This window comes from Crocuta crocuta, unplaced genomic scaffold, assembly GCF_008692635.1.
Source record: "Crocuta crocuta isolate KB4526 unplaced genomic scaffold, BGI_CrCroc_1.0 scaffold116, whole genome shotgun sequence".
Lineage (NCBI taxonomy): Eukaryota > Metazoa > Chordata > Mammalia > Carnivora > Hyaenidae > Crocuta > Crocuta crocuta.
The window spans coordinates 4,734,738-4,749,905 of NW_027531562.1; the positions used below are offsets into that span (position 1 = coordinate 4,734,738).

General features: G+C 32.6%; 1 long non-coding RNA gene across 1 annotated transcript in view; it reads left to right on the plus strand.

Annotated features, from left to right (window-relative positions):
- LOC144238814 (uncharacterized) overlaps positions 1–14,936 on the plus strand; it is a 42,766-nt gene extending 27,830 nt beyond the window's left edge. Inside the window, exons 5-6 of the long non-coding RNA XR_013337215.1 lie at positions 800–892; positions 14,757–14,936. This is a non-coding gene — a long non-coding RNA (uncharacterized LOC144238814). The remainder of the gene's footprint in view (positions 1–799; positions 893–14,756) is intronic.
- The last annotated feature ends 232 nt before the right edge of the window (positions 14,937–15,168 follow it).

Sequence of the window (15,168 nt, forward strand, 5' to 3'; positions counted from 1 at the left end):
CTGAAATTCAGAAATTCTCTATGACCTACAAATATATAGTCTTACTAGGGATGCTGTTTTCTCAAAATTCGTTTTCCATCTTCTTCCATTTCTCTTGATACTTATGAATAAACTAAGAAGAATATTAAGGAATTCATAATTTCCCATTAAATACCAATTGCAAGAGAAATATGGTTGATTTTTACTTATGAGATTGAATTTTATCAAAATTGCACCTGTTTCCTTAAGCCCGTCCTGAAGAAATTTATGTCTAGAATATGGGTTACTACTTTGTCACACTGAAAAACCACAAAGGTTATCAATTCCATTTTAGGACACCACTGATTTGGGTTACCTATACCCTTATGCCTCCCTGTGAGAATATTTTGTGTAAGGTTACATTTTCTCAAGAAGTGTCTGTCAGAAATATAACCCTTAGTTTATTATGTTATTAGTGGTATTATCATTATTATTTTTCTTCTTTTGCTCCAGGGCTAGCCCCAAAAGCTGAAAATTGTCAGTTTTGTACCCTGGAGGAAATTGATCAGTGATTAAGTCTGATTACTTTCCCTTATAGTTCTGTGCAACCTGACTCATTCATTAGTTGGTCATGATAATGTGGTGGGAAAGAGATAGACTACAGGCATGATTGATTAGAATCAGAGTGTTAAATTCTATACTTATAGTATGGACAAAGCTAAATATTAACCTAGGGTTTTTATACTGAGTAAATCTGAGCTCCCTAACTTACCTGGAAATGGTCACACTCACCTAGTCTAACAACTATTAAGTTTTAATATATTTCTTTTACTTTTTTTAGGATTGAGTAAAGGATAGAAAACTCAGTGGTGTTGAGGAGTATTTAAATACCTTAGACCTTTAAGGAAATTCTACCAAAATCAACATAACTAAGGTAAAACCTTTATTTTTAAAATATGTCTGTTTTTCAAAATATAAAATTTGGAAAATCTTTTTATTTTAATTTTTTCAAGTTTTTATTTAAGTTCTAGTTAGTTAACATAGAGTGTAATATTAATTTCACGTGTAGAATCTAGTGATTCATCACATACAACACCCATTGCTCATCACAAGTAGATTTGGCACATCTTAACTAATTATTTAATTTTTAAAAGTATGATAAAAAAGCCCTTCAAGGTAAACTGCATAGTTTAAATATCTGAGTTACCCTTCAAGGCTCCTCTGTGCTGTGGAGTAAAATTCTTGCATTGTGGAAATGGGATTATGCAAATGTGATAACCTAAACAAGGATGCACTCTTGCTCTGAAATTCTATCCTTTTCCTCTTTCCCTGAGTTACATTGACTTAAGGAGTTAATTTCCTGTGTGTTTTAAAAGAAAATATTAAAAATCACTGTCTCACATACCAAAAAATTGTGTGTGAATGGATTATTGTATTTTCTAATAATCTAGGTAGTCAGTTGAGAACCTGGTAAGTAATATATCTTTCCTGAAAACCATTTGACTCAGCTTTTGAACAGAATATCCTAAGGACTTTGTTAGAGAGGAAGGTAAATCTCATTTTAGGCTGAGATTGAAATGGAGGATCTATCACTCTGGAAAAAAGTCCATATATATCTTTTTTTTTTTTTTCCTGATGTTTGCTCAGCTAGGGTCCCATCTAATGGGCAATCAACAAAACAAGCAGAGGGAAATTCTAACAGCACAAAAGGCTTGAGTAGGAAGATGGTCAGAGAGGATCAGATAATTAACCCCAAGAAGTTGGGTTCAGTGCCTTTATTGGGGGGATTACAGAGATAAAATAAGGTCATTTCTCTTGTATAGAAGAAGACAGAGGGGTCAAGAACTTAGAAACATGGAGAGGGAAGAGAGCGAGAAAGGACATGAGGCTACTCTTCATTTTCTGCTGTGTGACAAAGGTCAAAATGATGGCACTTCTGGACGTTGAGGAGATGATCTTTCTTTATTAGGATTAAGTTCCCAAAGTCGCATTCACTGAACTTCCTAAAAGTAGCAATGGACATTTCAGAATGAACTTCTAAAGAACAAGGGTACTTGACTCCATGTTGGAAGTTTCCCAGCTGAACTAAGCAGTAGAGAACTATTCAGGATAATTCATTTGACCGAAACTGTATTAAGCAATATGGACTATTTACAGATAACCTGTAGGGTTTTTAACCTCTCAGAATGTCAAAAGACATTCATTACACATAAAAATAACACTTTTATATTCTCAACCAAATATACCAACAGTATCTATTCAATAATATCTGTAAAACCCAAATTTTGAGAATACGATAATGATTTTTTCCTATGTATTATACCTACTTTATCTACAATGCCATAGGAATTATTTTTTGCACAATTTTAGAGAGTGCAATCATTTTATTATAATAAATACTTTAGTTCCTCCACAGTCCCATGTAGGATCCCATGCACATGGAACCCAAGTCCAATTGATATATGAAGGACAGTATTTTATTTGATTTAATGACCAATTCTCATTTTATTCTGACCATAGTTTCAGTTGGTCTTTATAAAGCTTTTTTTTGAGTCCAAGTAAAATTTGTCCATGGAGAAACCTGCTAATCTTTGTTATGAGCTCTCACAGGTTGTTGTTATTGTTGTTGTTGTTGGTGGTGGTGGTGGTGGTGGTGTGTGTGTGTATAATACATGAATATATGTATGTATAATACATATTTATAGTTTTTGTTTATATATATTTAATCTTAATGTTTTCTATTTTATAATATTGAGGTTTATAGTTCTAACTGAGTTAAAATAAATCAATAAGGACTATATGAGCTGAGTGACCAATTTAAAAGTTCTTGCTGTTTACAAAGGCACAGATAAATTAATATATATTAATAGGTATGTATTTTTGGTGGGGATATGAATTTTGTAAATATTGACCCATTCTGGTCACCACATTTTTTTCTTACTTTTTCCATATGTTCACCTTATCGAGCAAATCTTAGGAATTAGCTACTTACTATGTTTGAAGAAAAAAAAATTAAGTTTGGAAGTCCACAGGACTGAAGGAAGTACTTTCTTTCATCAACTTTGAATGGAAAACAAGCTTAGGAATTTTACACATCTTTGAATTCTAGTGACATCAACAGTTACAAATCAAGTTTCTTCCCTGCCTTATTTGGGATGTATGCAAACTGAGTTAATATAGTTCGTCATTTTTCACTCAGGGAAATTTATGACTTCATTTTCCGAAATGAGCTCAAATTCAATTCTCCCTTGATTGAGTGACTAAGACAGTGACTTCACCATGGTATATTGTGGAGGAGAAAAAAAAAATCGATGAGTCACAGAAAGTTTTGATTAAAGCACAGATTTTATTCCACTTAGTGATTCATTTATGACTTTTCTTTCTCTTTGCTGCTTAAAGTGTTTCATTCCCCCTCACTCAAAGCCAAGGAGAACAGGGGCTGAAAAAATATGAATGTCTTCTCTCTTCAGTATAAGAAAGGCAGAGAGGTAAGGATCAAAGAAGAGAGATTTCCCTAAATGGGTTATATCCCAGAGTTCTCAGGGTCTCCCTTCTTTAAATAATGAAGCTAAGGTAATTATCATGTTGAAAGTATGATTTTTGTTTTCAAGAAGGTACAAGAGATTGGTTATGGTAAAATCAGGTACAGAATTGATGCTCTGCTTCTACTGATATTTTTGAGGTAATTACTGACTTGTTTCTGTGTGCAGACCAACCCTGCTTCTTCTCTTCATGGCTTTATGGTAGCCTCCCTGCCTCACTGGCAACTGGGGTTAGCTAATGTTGAGGTTAAATTGTGATCTGTGAGTGCTTGTGTGGTGATGGTGGTAAACAACTCCCAAAAATTTTATTTAGATCAGTGAACAATCTTCTGCTATTTTGACATGCTCTTACCATGTTTTGGAAAGCATATTGTCTATCCCAAAGTAAATGGCCTAATTTATGTTTTCTGAGAGTATCAGTCCTATTAATAAAATGTAGGGTTTATTTATTCTGAGAAATAAGAGTTTAAGTAATCAGAGTAGACATATAATTTTTGGTTTAATATTACATAATATGATTAGATGTTGGGAATATTGTATTTAAGAATGTCAGGGACAAATGGGCGTGGCAAGCATCATGAGGATCTTCTGAGAATTATGAAGCTGTATTTTGCATTATAAATAGGAAGAAGATAAAAATGCCTCTGATTGGTCCTCGGGTCATGCTAACAGTTATAAAACACAAAGCATGAGGGGCGCCTGGGTGGCTTAGTTGGTTAAGCGTCCGACTTTCGCTTANCTCTCTGTTTTCTGTGAATGAAATATTATTCTGGACTATATATTAAAAAGCAAATTTACAGATGTTCTTTGAAGTTATGTGAATTCTTAAGAAACACAAATACCTAAGAGAAAGTGTAATTTGAAAGGACAAGCTTTTTATTTATTCTTATATATTATATATTTATTCTTACATATTATTATATGTTATTATTTATTCTTATATATGAAATATATAATACTATTTCATAATTATAACTATCATTAAAACTGATAAAATCTAACCAAATAACAACATTTTGGGTGGCAGAGAAAATAGCTTCTAGTAATAGATACAGAAATATGTAAATCAACTAAATTCAACTGTATGCTAATTGGCCACCACACCTCCCATTTAACCAACAGTGAGCTATTCCACAAGTATCTGAAAATCAAATGGTGACTGTGTAGGTGTAAATGCATTTCTAAATTAATTCTCTAATAACAGACAATCTTTAACAAACAGAAACTTGGAAAATAAACAGGCATAAGGGCAAGAAGGATATTTTGTTAGTAATTTTAATAATTACAATGTTTTTTTGTGTTTAGATGCTGTGGAATTTCATCAACCACACTAAGCATCACATAAGTAAACTTTGACTAAGGTTTCCTACACACACTGTGCTTTTGGTGTCACTACAGAGAAATTATCCTAAAGGCAAATATCTACTATGTCTGTTTTTTTAAAAGGCAATTTTGGTTTTTGCCCACATTAACTGCACTATCAATTCAAAGTATGCCATGTCTTTATTCATATGCATTTCCCTGTTTTGCATATATCTACATTTATACTATATATATATACAAATGTATGTGTATTTATTTTTTCTAAAGTTTTATAATAATACAACATTTTCATCAAGAGTATGAGGAAATTATTGGGATGCATTAAAATAAATAACAATAAGTAAAATCATAATTCTCCCATGTGAAAATCTACACCATATTCATAGATCATAGAGCTAAAATGGTTTCTAAAGATGCTTTTAATAAAATCTCTCTAATTTGTAAAAAACTTCAATTAAGCCACTGGTACACTATCACATGATTAGCTATACCTACTTTCAAAAAATTGTGTAAAGTGTTATTTAATTGATAGGGCACATAAAGCACTCAAATGGAAAAAGAAGCAAATTTCTGATACTAAAATCAATGTTGTTTCCAAGATGAGATATTACTAAAACACTGGACAACTATTGACAAAGCCATAGACTGCTCCCATGTGTTTGTCTCTAAGTTTTATCCTCAAGGTTATCGTAGATTTATAGGACTCCATACATGTATAAACTGTATGTCCTCATGGCTTATTTGTTACATTAAAAAATGAAATTTTACTTCAAAATAAATTAATAAAGTTTTCAGATATAAAGAACACAGCAGTCACAAGTCACAGACGTGAAAAGGGAAATTTTCTTTTTGTACTTAACTCTTCCTGTAAAATTCTTCCACTTTTCATGTTTTAATCCACAGAACAGAATCCAGAGAAAGTATCCACATAGCACTGTCCATGTGAATGGTTCAAGAGTCGATGGCAAAAAAAAAAAAAAAGAAAAGAAAAGAAAATCATTTTACTAGGGCTAGAATTATTTAAGAATTTCATCTCTCATCACTTATTCATAATTCTGACCACCTCTTTATGACAAATTTTTATAATGATGAATTTAGTAATTCTAACTTCTTAGACTGTCCTTTAGAAATGAGACAAATGCTGTCACAGACATTAAGGTTACTAATATTCATTTCATTCATATATATGGAGTCATGTAAAAGCTCACTGAGATAGCTATTATGAATAAGCATGTTAAGAAATGTGGGCCTTGGTTAAAGATAATGGCAAAATTCTCTTCTTATAAGTCCATTATAGATGAACCTTTGTTTCATGTACCTGGTACATTAAAAACATTTGTAGCAATAGGTAATGGCTATTGGTGTTTGAATCATACAGAAATTTGAAGGTATCATGTGGCTTTTAAATGGCACTTGAATGGTGACAAGAAAACTAAAAAATGTATTTACTCTCAAATTGCTTAAATATCAAAGGCAAACTGGTTGGCAGAAGAATGACATAATGAAAGTTAATTCCAGGCCTCTCTTCGCCCTTCCAAGCCAGAATTTTCAGTGATTGGAGGTCTTAAGGGGGATGGAGTAGTTCAGTCAATAGTTATACCCTATCTCTAGCAGTTAGACATGAATTCTTTCTTATAATAGAAGTAACTCTTGGGACATGGATTGTAAGAAAATGAACATTTATTCAAATAGGTACTGGAAATAATTTTTGTTTTGTTTGTGAAGATCCCATAGATTTTAAAACTTCATATTTTGGCTTAAGTGCAAAATATTGGCACTTAAACGGTATTCTCATGTTAAGTCTGAAAACATCCTCTTTTTGCTTAGACAAATACCTTTAAAAGAGGGTAATTAGTGACCAGTGGCTAAGAAGACCTCTGTGTTGAGAGGTTATGCTAAGCCTCTTGAAGATTCTCCATGTAAACAAGACATACCACATCACTCATTATCCCTCCTTTGTTTACTTAGAAAAAGGTTCAAACTATTTAATGAGAGGATTACCCATACTTCAACTCTATTGAAAAAGATTAATTGATATTTTCCTGTTGGTGGTTTCACCACTTGCGTTTGGCTTCCACTCTCCTATTTTACTGATGCTGTGATCAACAGAGCAAAGTTGCTCAAAGGTTATCCAAATTTCACAGCTTAATGTTCCTCAAACTAATTATATTTTTTCCCTGTCCCTTAGACCTTGAGTTCCAAGAACTTTTACTTTATCACTTGAAGAGATTGTGTTTTAAACTTCACTTGTCTGAATTGAAAATTTGATGACTAAAATCTGGCTATTATTGGACTATTTTGCTGACTATGTTATAGATGAAGTAGAGCACCTACTCAAAATGGAATATTAAAACATAGAGCCAAATTTCCATGTAAACCTAAAAATAATGAATTTTTTACACTGTAATGTATATAGGAGATTGTGAGAGATAATTTCAATATTTTACCATCATCTAGGGAGCACTATATATATATTTTAAAAATCCCACCATTTTGAGATACAATGCTGTGATAGAAATCGTTACAAATTTTTCCCCCAAAAATGTGCGTATTATGGACATATGGCTGCATATTTGGATAACACCATTTGCATTTTTCAAACTTGCATTTTTTTTTTAAAGCACTAGCTTGGCTTTTGCTGTCAGAATGGCAAACTGCTAGTGTATTCATCTAAAATTCCTAGTTTAACTCTTTGTCACTTTAGCATTTTATGTAATGCTAATATGTTCACCTTTTCTTAAAAAAGTAACCTAGTTATGTTGGAGGCAGTAAAATAAGAAAGACTTTTCAAACCGTAAAGTTTAATAATAGGAGGAGTCACATCATCGTGTGAGAAAAAAAGGGATAGTGTCAAAATTTGATCTTAGAAAAAATGCTTCTGAAAATTACTAGGGGAAAAGAAAGCATGTTAAAATGATTTTACTTCAGATCAATTCCTTGGAAGGATTTGCAGTTTTTATGGTTTTCTAGGGTTATTTTGCAAAAGCAGTTTTAGTTCCTGAACATTTCAACATAACACGCTAGAATATAGAACCCTACAAAAAATAATGTTGAGAAAATAAAGATTATAAGGACCCCAACACATTAGTAATTTATGAGATCACACCTTCAAGTTTTCATTTGCTCTAAGCTTTCAAACATACATCTTTAAATTTCTTAAATTTCTTTATACCATCCGAAAATTTCTCTGTGATGCAGTGTTAAAAATGAGGCATACTGTATGCATGGCCTGCCACAGCATTTAAAGACGGGTTTGTAACTTTGTTACTTCAGTGTCCCCCAGCCCCCAAGGAGCAGTTTTATTCAAAGGAATCAGGTACCCACTTATGGCTGAATAATTTACCTGTCTTATATAATTTATACATACCAAAAATTATGTTATCTAAAGAACATGTTTTGACTTCTAGATTAAATTTTATATAAATTATACTTTCAAATCAACATTACCAATAATCTTTTATTCTCAGATAACCACTCTAAAGGTCTATGTTACATTTTCTATATATGTTAAAATACGTACTATTTTAAATTTTGTGATATTGTGCATATATTTGGACATATTGCAGACATATTTGGACATATTGTGGACATATTTGGAATATTTCAGTTTTTCTCTTAATTGACATACTATATGGCTACTTATATTCCCAAGCCACTTCAATCTGCTTCTTTGAAATTATGTTTCTGCAATGTGTTTATCTAATTATTACTTATTTATTAGTTTCAGCAGAAGTATTTAATTAATTAGCATCTGATGTAAAGATAAAAGTAAATACCAGCACATAAATGAAGCTACTGAAAAGGTACAAATTTTTTTGGTCTGAACACTGACAAATGTAGTTAATCTTATCGATTTAGTTGACTACATTAAAATAGCATAATAAAAACTATTTCACCACAAGACATTATAATCTGACCACTGTGTCTGCTATTTCACCTTCAGAACATAAGTGCATAGCCTAACATCGAACAAATTGATTCTTTTAAATAGTCATCCTCTAATAAATATGACATTATCACTCCAAGTTCAGGCAGTTGTGTTAGGTGATTAATTAGAGAGTAGGGATCTAATCAGAGGAGGTACTTTGAAAGATAATCTTTATTCTCCTCCTTTGAAACACACAGAGAGCGGGACGGTGGAATAGCAGTAACTGCTGAACTGGCTGTTACATAATCTGGGCTAAGTGATGAAGCACTGACACTTAAAAAGTGATCATCTATCCCTTTAAATATTGAGGATGTCAGTACACATATATATTCAGTTGCTATTGCTGAGATGGCTCTTTGAGGTAATTTTTGAGAAATTTTTATAAGTATATAAGAAAATTATCTTAAGAATTATTTATTAAATCACTGAACACATATTTTCATTATTCAATATGTAGCAGACAAAATAGCAGCAACCAGGTAAACAAAGATGAATTAGAGGTGATTCCAGCTCCTAGTCTAATGCTAAAGTACTTATTCTAAGATGATTAGCACAAATTGTTATCTATTCACATGGAATTCAGAAAAAGAAATATTAAGGTCAGAACAGACTAATAGAACTAAGGCAAGTTTCCAGGAGTTTCACCATCCATGAGGTTTCCATGTGAGTTTCAACATTATTGCAAAGGAATTCAGAACCACAAGCCACTGTTGGAAGATGATAAAATATGGCCATATTCTAATAATACACTTTAAAACAAAATGTACTTAATCCAGCTATTAAAAGGCATAACTTAAACAGAAGGAACACAAGACTTAAACAAAGCAGAAGACAGCTGTCCAGAAATTATCAATTGCTAAAGCACACAGATTGTGATTAAATTTTAATGCAGCTTTTAAGCAAAGATTTTGCTTATCAGAGAGAAAGAATCCCACAGAAAATATTGTTATTGATTTCATCATTTTAGATGTAACTGATCCTTTAAGTAATTTTTATTGCTTTCATTACTACTTTTTAAAGTGACTGCTTATCCTGGGCAAATCATTAGATGGTATGTTCCCTTAAAATTCTAAGCCCAATGCATAAATTGTTCTCCAGTGCACTCAGAGTCACATCTGTTGAAAACAAAACACAACATTCAACCCTTTGAATAAAAACAAAACATAACTGTAGAATAGCTGGATAGCCAATTCATGTAAATTAAATGGCATTGAAAATGATATTTTTCATTGATTTTTTTCAGGGAACTCAGACTTTGGAATTAAAATATATTGATTACCTTTTATGTAACCCAAATTAGCAGTAAGGCAGTTGGATCTGTAAAGCATCACACTGGTTTCAGACTAGGAGAACAGGGAATAAGAATACATTTTCCATTTTTTTTCTAACAAATAAAATGCAGCGTTGACTCTCTGGATGAAGTACATATATTATTTCAGCAATAAAATTACTTATTAAAAATGAGAAATCATTATAGCCATACTTTATATCCTAAGGGATAATAACTATTTAACCATGTGTGAGATTATTAAGGTCAAAAAAGCAACTTTACTTAAAAATTGGTTATACATTTCAGAAATAAGTATACATTTGGTTATATAATTATATGCCTTCATTTATTAATTCAGTAAGTATATACTGAATGCTGACTAAGTACCAGACACTAAGCTAGGCACCGGTGTGTATGCATACGTATATATGTTCTCAAAGTAAATGAGCGTGTATGGACTTGTGTATAAGGAATGGGTATCAACTCAATCTTCTTTTCTAATGCATATTGTCAAGCAGTTTATTAATTAGTCAATCTGAAGTCAGCCGAAAGATCTATATAATGAAATGTCTCCTTAAAAGACTTTAAATTTTCCTATTCAGAAAGATGTGACATACCTTTTACACCAAATGAGGTTTAATATAGCAAAAACATATGGTCTGAGTTTTAGTAACTATCCTGCTTGGATATTTCTTAAATTCACATTTTATTACCCTACTTACACTTGCAGCTATTAAATAAGTATTGTCAATTGATTGGATTAACATTGGTCCAATTGGTCATTGGTGGCATAGAAGAGCCAAACAGCTAAAATTATTCCTGTGTCCCAAACATCAGAAGATATAGATAGATACTGATACAGATATAAATATGAGATAATTGGTTGAATCTTTCACTTTTTAACTGTGTGATGATTAGTCCAACTGTTAGTAAATCAAAGAACATTGTTCCCATATGCTTATTTGTTTCCTCATTTAACACAGGTCTAAGAAATTATACAATTTCGTATAGGCATACACAGAGCTAAAAGAATTCATCTTTTAGACAAACAGTATCTGTGTCATTTACCCCTACAGTTAGTATTTTATGCGAATTCTCCAAAATAAAAAAAAAAAAGCATTTGCTTACTGACTAAACTACATTGATCAAGTCACATATAACCCTTCGACAGTCCAACAAAAATATAAGTTCTTGGTTAATATCATTTGCCTCGGGCTGGGGAGTACCTGGGTAGCTCAGTCGGTTAAGCATCCAATTCTTCATTTCAGCTCAAGTCATGATCTCACAGTTTGTGAGTTTGAGCACTGCATCAGGCTGTGTACAATTTGTGCAGAGTTTGCTTGGGATTGGGATTCTCTCCCCTCTCTCTCTCTGCCTCTCTCTCTCTCTTTCAAAACAAATAAATAAACTTAAAAAATAATTATTACTAAGGATCTTAGCTTTTTTTGGATTTTCTCATAAATATAGTGATATAGCATGTACCTTCATTTAGTCTTTTATAGGAAGAAATGGTTCTTATTTGAACCTTGGAAGTTCCAAAGTCAAACTTTATGTCATAAATATGTAATCAGTCCAATTAGGGACAACATTTATCCCTTAGACTAACATTCTTCTAAACATCTGAAACTTCAAAAATATCATTATAGTCATTTGGAAAATCTAAATTGTTTGCCAAAATCCTTCTGTGAGTTGTATAATGTTGAAAATATCTGCTTAACTTAATCACAGAAAGCTCTTAATCAAATATAGGACCAATTAAGTCTGTTGCTTAGAGAGATCTGCAAAGACCTCTTGTATAAGAAAGTGTTTAGTTCCGTGTCTTTGTACTCTCCTGTGACTGAGTAGAGTACCTGTAATTCCCAGGGGTAATAACAACTAGATGGCGGTGGACACCAGTTCATTCTCCATGGCCTAGAAACATTCCACCACTTAGAATTCATGTTTTCATAGCTACTTGCCTACTCTACTTTTGAAGTAAGAACACCAAAATTCCAGTTTCCACAACAATTCTGTAACCAGAGAAGTTCAGACCTCTTATTTCTCCAAAATGAACAGAATCCACTGTGGTTTCTGTTTTTTTGACCAAGCTTTGAGTGGTAAGGAGACAACTGAATGTTCAAAAAAGATCAGGAAGTTTAAAATTTTAAGTTATTTGGAACTATCATCATCTCATTCTTGCCTTACCAAGTATTTTTCAATATCATTTATTAGAAAATTATGTGTTTCTGTATCACTTGTTAAACTTAGGATCTTAATTTCCTTTTTATTTACCCATATGCAAAGCACCTTATTCATTTCTGCTTTACCCAGGTGAGATAGTCATTTTTATTGTTGTTTTAATTAAACAGAAGTCATTTTTGCCATAGATTTAATTTAAAACAAATGCATACACACATTCTTGATAGTAGTGTGTTGATGGTAGTAATGAGACACAAATCAAGAGAAGTAGAATTAGACAATTTCTTGATTGCTAATTAAATAAAACCCCCAAAACAGAGACCAACTCTTCTTTGCTTAAAGAAAAAGATAAAAGAAAAAGAAATCTCAGCAGACATAAATCCTTGTTTTGTTGTTCTTGAATTTAATTATTTAATAGAATAGATGGCTCTTCAAGCTTTCTGTCTGTTGAGTGTGCTAATGGTGTAAGTAAAAACTGAGGTGTTGTTTTTTGCCTTCCTGTCAACACAGTCAACCTACCGAGGATGGGTCACACCACAGGACCCCATGGTCCTCTTGAGCTCGAGGATGAAAATGTGGGAAATAAGATGAAAGGATGTGGGGGTACCATCATTCAGCTATTTTCCCGTTCATGACCATTGTATCATTCTCTTGAGCTGATTTTCATTACATGAAATATATAAGTTGAAGTCCATAATTTGGTGAGGCTTTGCTGTCACCAATAACAATAACATTTAACACTTTGGAATAGTGTTTATGTGTTATATGCTGTATTGGTACTAATTCATTTTATCCTCAAAACTTACACGTTGTCCTTTTGTGACTTCATTCCCATTTCTGGGAAGTAAGTCATGTGCCTTCATTCCCCATCTGATGTTTCCAGTTTCAAAATTACATGGTTAATTCTCAAGGAGTGAAATTTATGAGAAGCTGCAGAGTAGACTTTTGAGAATGAATTTGGGAATTAGATATATTTGTGTAAGAATCTCCATGCCACCATTCCTTCCATGAACTGTAGCAACTCATTTATTCCTCTATGTCTCAACTACCTCATATGAGAAATGGGCAGAAAAATATCTTCTGAGATTACTGAGAGAATTTAATGAGATAATATAGTGAAAGCACTTAGCACTGTGCCTTTCATGGGGTTAAACACTGAATATGGCATGAAATGGCAAAACTACATTCTATAATATTTTCCATATATAATATAGTATATTCTATATGTTCTATAATATTTTTTCCTAACCGTTTACACACAACTTTTTTCATTCATGGGAGGATACGTGCCAGGAGAAATGTAACTGATAGCTTGAAAGGAAGTCACACCCTTCAGAGTGGCCCAGAGAAAAACTAGAATACTATCAGATATTAAGAAATTAATGTATAGACATGTCAGAGTTTTCAAGCTGTCACTCTGAAGTTTAACATTTCTTCGATGACATTAGTGCAGTTGTTCAAGCAAGAGTTTTAATACATTTTCTTTTCTTTTTTTTCTATTTTCCTCTCTTCCTCTTTCTATTCTTTTTTTGCTTTGGTTTTTTGTTGGTACATGACATTACCTTTCCTCTCATTCTGAAGACCTCCATTTGGAAAGTGGGTAGAGATCTTTTTCACCAGTCCTTTTAGGCCTTTTAGATTTATGAAAGGTCTCTTTTTCCTCTCCCTAAATTCCATGAGTTTGCAGATTTTCTACAAACTATTTTGAGAGGTACTAATATCATTTATATATATCTTTCACAAAGGATTTGAGTGGGCATACTTGTGGGGTGTTCATGTTTTTTGTTTTTGTTACTTGGACCTTACTTTTTTTCCCTTTCGTTCATTACAAAGATTATGGAAAAACAGCAGGTCTGAGCTCTTAAATAGGATTGAATGCATCTTTGAAAGCTAATACTTTATATTGTGCTAAATGATAGTGCTCTTTAAGATTGGATGTGTTATGTTGTAAATAAGGTTAAATACAAAGAATCAAGATTTTAGGAATCCCAGGGTCTTGTTACACTAATCTCGAGTCAGATACTGCTTTATGAGAGAGCATAGTAGTTTAATGGGCACTTATTGATTTATATTAAATTATAACTTTGGAGACAGTAACTTGCAAACTTAAAACAGTCATATGATATTATGAATTACATCTTATGCACATTAAGAGATCTTAAAGCAAGGAAACCAAAGATAGAAAATATTGGTTCACATTTCAAACCATAGTAAGTGTGAATATAGCCTCAATTTAATAAAAATGTATAATGCAACTTTCCTTGGGTTAAATGTCTTACAATTGCCTTTGGAGTGGGCACTTGTTTTCCCATTATTGGTCCCTTTAATTGACTTACACTCCAGTTTTCTCATTTAAAGATCACTTTATAGTACTGGGTGCTCTTCATCTGAGTGATATGTCGTACTCCTGCCTGGTTCAACAACACAACAGTTTACATATTTCTGAATTTGATCCGAAAACTGATTTAAAAATCCATATGGGCAATCCAATTTATCTGAAAATATATACACACAAGTCTGCTCAGAGGTGGCTAAAATAAAATAAATTTCATTTTAGGAGACAGGAAGGAAGCCGAGACAAGAAAGTGAAGATTCTGAAGTAAATGGGTACTTGCTTTGACCAAGATCGAAACCCACCTCTCCCCAGAGAATGTTAGAAGAGGGCATGGAAGACAAGCATTGGAAAAGTAGAATGTTTGTGCTTTTCTTTCTGGTGAACTGCATTAAATATTCAGCAAAAGGGGGGATCAGTTTACATTACTCTTCTTGTTTCTCATGTATCGACTGACAGGTGCTGTAAACATACATAGACAAACATGGTCCTATGCTTGCAGTGCTCCAGTGACAGAGAAGACAGTGTTTAATCTCCTAAAGTGATCACACTGAGGACTTTGCAAACACACTAAGCTGAGATTGAAGAAGAGGCCATAAAGTTTCTACTTCCTATAAACCTAGAGGAGCTTGCCTTG